At 39.0% G+C, this 6,000-nt stretch overlaps 1 pseudogene; it reads left to right on the forward strand.

Moving 5' to 3' along the window:
- Positions 1-5,719, forward strand: part of LOC116839324 (zinc finger BED domain-containing protein 5-like) — a 28,297-nt pseudogene extending 22,578 nt beyond the window's left edge.
- The last annotated feature ends 281 nt before the right edge of the window (positions 5,720-6,000 follow it).

Consider the following 6,000-nt stretch of genomic DNA (forward strand, 5'->3'; position numbering starts at 1 on the left):
CCTAAATGGAGAAACTTTTGGTTTCTTTTCCATTTTCACTTACTTATTTATATTTTACCATTGAAAGGGGGAGGAAAAATCTATAAGTGGGATTTTTTTCTCCACATGAACAAAGTTTCAACAAAAACTGAAATTTTGTTGCAAAAAGATGTTATGTCAACAAGCCATTTTTTTGTTTAACAAAACACCAGTTGGCCAGCTCTGGTACAGAGATTTGTAGCAAGTTATAGGCGAGGCACCAGGGTCTAGTGGACAAGAGACTGCCTGACTCACAGCCTAATTCTGCCACCCTTACTCAATTTTATGTCAGTGGGATTATTCGAGGACTAAGGTACTACTCAGTGTGAAAATGGTGGCAGAATCTGGCTCTCGTGGATTAGGATTCTGTTCCCTGCTCTTCCACAAGCAGAGTAACTAACTTTGGTAAGTCACATACACTCTGTGCCTTGATTACCCCATTCTGAAAAGGGAATAATAGTTCTGGTCACCCTAGTGATGGTGACTCTACCTTACTTACACTGAGTGCTACTAGCTCTCAAGGAAAATTCTGGCATCAGAGGATCCTGGCGTGCCAGGACTCACCAGTCACCTTCCAAATCCCAGTGGCCAAAGCAGGGGTGGTGGAGGAGCTGATGCAGCAGTTCTATGCCACATAAAGATTCCCTAATACAGAGGGAAACCTGCAGTGGACAGAGCTATGGAACTGCTCCAGTAAAAGAGCACAAAGCAGACCCCATATGCCAAACAGAGCCTACATCATCTAGTTCCTTGAGAATGTCTATTAGCTGTACAGTGATTTTAAACACACAAAAAACTTTAAAACAGTACTGGCTCTACCTCCTAGGTAGTATGGACAGCAGCTTGAGTATTTGAGGTGCTAAAGTCCAAATGTTCTTGCTTCATAGCCTAGTTTATGAAAACTTTAGGAGGGCCGATTGAAAATTGAGAAATCTTCTGAGTGATATGCTGTTTCTCTTAATCTTTGTGTCATTCTTGACCTCTCTTCTGAAACTCTGCCAAAAGCTACCATGAAATTAGTGTTGCTCCTGCTCAGCGTATGGGCCTAGGACACAGCCTGTAATACTGAAGTTAGTTAGTGTAGCTTGAGTTCATGCTGAGCACTGTGTACGCAATAACTGAGCTACTTTTAGGGGAGATGAATTGTTTAAAACCAAACCATCTGTGGGGCACAGATTAATTCACTGACTGATTATTTACAAGATGAATTGCCTACTTTACATATTTTGCAAAATAAAAGCTAAAGACTTATGTGAATGTGGCTGGTGTGTTTGGGAGGATTTGTGAGCACTCAGTTTCATATGAAAGTCTGAGTCTTGGAAAACATTTGGCTTGCTAGGGACAGGGAGATTTCTGGGGGCAAGTGAACACCAAAGGGGCTCAAGCACAACCAATTTCATTTAAAATGTATTACAAATATTTTCAGAAATTCCCGATCTCAGATAAACAGCTGCACTCTAATCTAAAAATGGTATGGCCAGCCCTAGAGCATTGTCATGTATTGGGGAGGGCTGGAAGTCTGAGCCTTTTAAAATTAAAATGGTCTGATTTTACTCAAAAAACATGTCTTGTCAACTCTTTCCCCCCATGCCCCTTCCTAAACCATGCACTGAATCTTACATGTTCACTTTTCCCCAGTGTCCGAGTGCCTGGTGTTATAGGTCTGGTGGGAAGTAAAGATCTTCATCTGTTATTGTATGATCAGCTGGAAAGGCATTACGGTGAACATTGGCTATTATGCTTGCAAACCATAAACTATATGATATTTACCAGAGGCACTGACTTTCTCATTTCCACAGGGGTGCTCAACCCCAGCTCCACTCCACCTCACACCTTCCCCAAGACCCCACCCCTGCCCCACCTCCTCCCACCCCTGCTCTACTTCAACCCACCTCTTCCTGTCCCTACTCTACCCTGCCCCACCTAACCAGGCGGTAAATGAATGAGCTGTGAAACAGAAATTCAAAAAATCATCAGTAGAGTCATCTCAAGTGTGTGCTTTATAAGGGTATTTTAGATTTTAATCTCCAAGCCTATGACAAGCCAATGAAATAAGGTTTTTGTCTTCTTCAAAAACTGACACTATCTCTTTGCCTGGCAGATAAATTGCCCAACAAAGCAGCCAAAGAAATGTTCACATGTTTATTTTGAACACTTGCCTGAATCTGAATGGGAACGTGGAAAGAACCCATGGTAAAACTGATGTTTTTCCCAACAATATCTTCGTGTGCCATAAACGGCTGCTAAAAATAAATACTTTTAATAAGGGCAAGCCCATAATTTTTTGAGCCCAATGCCAAACATGACTCTCTAGTGGACACAGTCCAAGGTTACGTGGATTTAGAAGAAGCACAGGAATTTAAGAAGAAATTAGATAGGGAAGAAGGAGGAGAGAAAGATTTGGCAGATCCCTTAAAGGTGAGTTGGCAACTCTGATCTTAATGAAAGGTCAGGGAAACAGGGAGTTAAAATATGAGTACTGAAATGCTAAAAACTTTACCTTTTACATGGACTAGGAAGTTCACAGGTTTCCATTGACCTTTATGAAATGCACAGGTTGTTTTTTTTTAATAAGCAGTACAACAATATTTCACCCACAAGAATAACAAATATTATTTTACAAAGGCAGTAGTGTGGATTCCAATTTTATGATGATCTCCAGGAACACCTGCAAAACCTGTATGAATAAAGGCTCAGCTAATCAAGCAATGCCAGGAAGCATCAGTCCTGGAGCTCAGAAAATTAGGGTTTTGTAGCTGACGATTTAAAGGACAATCATTTTCATTTTGAATAAAAAACAGTTATGGAGGGGCCAATGGTTTGGTGGATTCCATTTTCTTTTTCTTTTTAGCAAAGTTTCCTAACAGCACAGGGGCATGTAAACAGAAAGAACATTTCAGCTGTATTCAAACTTCTCATGCAAACTTCTGTTTCAGTCAGTGAGGGTGGGCTTATCACAGTACTCCTGCTGTGCTCTAGCAACTTTTGTTTTTGTCATTTTCTTGTAAAAGTTAGTATCAAACAGTGTTTTTTCAGTATTTTTGCCAGTGTATCTTGGATTTTTTAGTTCTGTTATTTCAATTGTACTTTGTTCCAAATAGAAGCCATTTCATTGCAATGTCAAAAGATACAAAGTAAATAATTTCAAAAATGTTGACTGTATCATTAGAGAGAATTTCCAAAATATACTTTCTAGACACATAATAAAATGGGGGTGGATGAACAGTTTTTTGGGAAAACCAGCATGAAAAAATATAGATGGAAGCGAATCTTTGCCCAATATTAACTAAAGTATTTAAAGGATCGTAAAAAGTCAGAAAACCCAATAAAAATGCACTTCTTGGTTTTCATTGGGTAAGTGGGAAGTAGCCAATTCCAAAATTAGAGCTAAGCAGAAAATGTTGTGGTTCCAACCCTTCCCCCAGAAATTTTGATTTGGGGGGCGAGGAGATTGCAAAAAGACTTTAAAATTTGGAATATTTTGGCTGAAACCAAAATAGTTTGATTCAGAAATTTTTGCCCATGGTGTCTCATGGGAGTTATAGTTCAGGTGCCCTCTTACTCCTTATTTACTCTATGCAGGATTTCATGGCTTTGGGCTACCTTCTACATAAGTAAAGGGTAAGGATAAGTGGGGAAAAGTAAGTAAATTTTGAACAAAACTAAATGTTTTTATTTCATTTGAAATTTTCATGATTTTTTTTTGTTTTGCACCCTGTTTCAGGGTGGTAGCCATGTTAAGTCTGTATCAGCAAAAAACAACAAGCAGTCTAGTGGCACCTTAGAGGATCCCTTCTTGTTTTTTATGTCCTGTGAAATTTTCATGAAAAATGTTGTTTCTGTGAACAAAAATTTTCTGAACAATTTTTTTAAAAATTAAAGAATTTCATTTTAAAGGGGAAAAAACCATGTTCTCCTCTACTTATTTCCTTTTTTCCACAGGAAATGAAAGAAACAAAGGATTTAAATGAAAAAGTAAATAGAAAATACATACCCTTCATGTCCTTCCCCCATTCATTCTCATTGAGAAATAACCTAATGGAGAAACTTTTGTTTCTTTTCCAATTTATTACTTATTTTATATTTTTTTACCATTGAAAGGGGAGGAAAAATAATCTATAAGTGGGATTTTTTCTCCCACATGAAACAAAGTTTCACAAAAACTGAAATTTTGTTTGCAAAAGATTTATGTCACAAAGCCCATTTTTTTGTTTAACAAACACCAGTTGCCAGCTCTGGTACAGAGATTTGTAGCAATTATGCGAGGCGACCAGGGTCAAGTGGACAAGAGAGCGCTGACTCACAGCCTAATCCTGCACCTTACTCAATTTTATGTCAGTGGGATTATTCGAGGACTAAGGTACTACTGCAGTGTGAAATGGTGGAGAATTTGGTCCTCGTGGATTTGGTTATGCTCTGGTTCCTGCTCTTTTCCACCATGCAAATGAGTGAGTGGGAATGTCTTAACCTTGTTGGGGGGTAATACGATGGACACTTCTGGGTTGCGCCTTGGAATTTAACGCGCGGATTTTTGAAAGGAGAATTAATTAGTTTTCCGGTCCCACTTCCTAGTGTGGTGACTCTAGCTTTACTTTAATGAGTGGTACTTGTTCTTTTCTTCCAATGGATGTCTTGGGTCATCGTAAGAAGGATCCTGCGTGCAGTATCTCACATCAGCTTCCAATTTCCCATGTTGCCCCAAAGCAGGGGGTGGGTTTGGAGGGAAGCTTGAGTGACAAGTTCTATCCCAACAATCAATTTCCCTATAAAGAGAAACTGCCAAGGTGGAACCAGTAGCGTTATGGAAACTTGGCCTCCAGTACAGATGTTACAATTAAGCTAAGACCCAATAAATCCAAAAACGAGCCTACATTCAATCTAGTTTTTCCCCTTGAAGAATGTCCTATTTAGCTGTAACAAGTGAAATTTTAAACCACACAAAAAACTTTAAAACAGTAACCTGGCTTCCCTACCTCCTAAGGTAGTATGGACCGCCAAGCTTTGGAAAGCTAATTTTTGAAGGTTTTGCCTAAAGTCCAATGTTTTCTTTGTCTTTCATTCAGCTTTAGGTCTCTATATCGAAAAACTTTAGGGAGGGCTAGCATTGATCATTAGAAATCTTCTAGAGACGACATGTAATAATTGTCCTGATATGGGTATGCTTTTGGTTCTCAGATGTATTTCTTGTAGGTTAAAGCATAATACGCTATGACGCTCTTCTATCGCACTAGAACCATCTGACAAAAGCTAACCAAAATGGAAAAATATAAAGCTAGGGTTCGATTTACAACCTGCCCGCATCAGCGTGATGGGCATAGAACACAGCCTGTCAATACTGATCTTGTGAAGTTTCTGGGTAAAGCTTGAAGTTTTCATGCCTTGAAAGCCCAACTGTGTAGCATACTGAAGCTTTACCTTTTTTAGGGGAAGATGATTTGTTTTTTTAAAAACAAAAACATCTGTTAATGGGGACGAGATTAAAAATATTCACTTGAACTTTGAACACTATTTTTTACAAGGACTATGGGAATTTGCATAATAACCAAATTAATTGCATATTAATAACTTAAGCTAAGAGCCTCTATGTTGAAATTGCACATAGGTTGTGGGTTGGCGAAGACGGATTCTGGTGCAGCCTTCAAAGTTCTTAACTCCATTGAAGATCGTGAAGGTTGACTTGAAAACCGGAATTGGGTCTTAGAGGAGATCGGTTGTATTGATTTGGTTCTGTGGTGAACAAAGTTTCGCGGAAAAACAACAAAGGGGCGCACACGCACTAACCAAGGATTCAATTTAACTAATGTATAATGACACACAATCAAGGTTATTTTATCAGAAAGGTTTCTCGTTCTTCAAGAATATTTAGAGCCAGTATTTGGCGATACTGTCGGTGAATCTTTGCTAAAAATGCCATGTAGCCCACTAATTATAAGCCTCATGATCCTTTGGTCTACTTTGGAGTTGTGCACTCGGCACACTCTG

The sequence above is a fragment of the Chelonoidis abingdonii genome, chromosome 6, assembly GCF_003597395.2.
Source record: "Chelonoidis abingdonii isolate Lonesome George chromosome 6, CheloAbing_2.0, whole genome shotgun sequence".
Classification (NCBI taxonomy): Eukaryota; Metazoa; Chordata; order Testudines; family Testudinidae; genus Chelonoidis; species Chelonoidis abingdonii.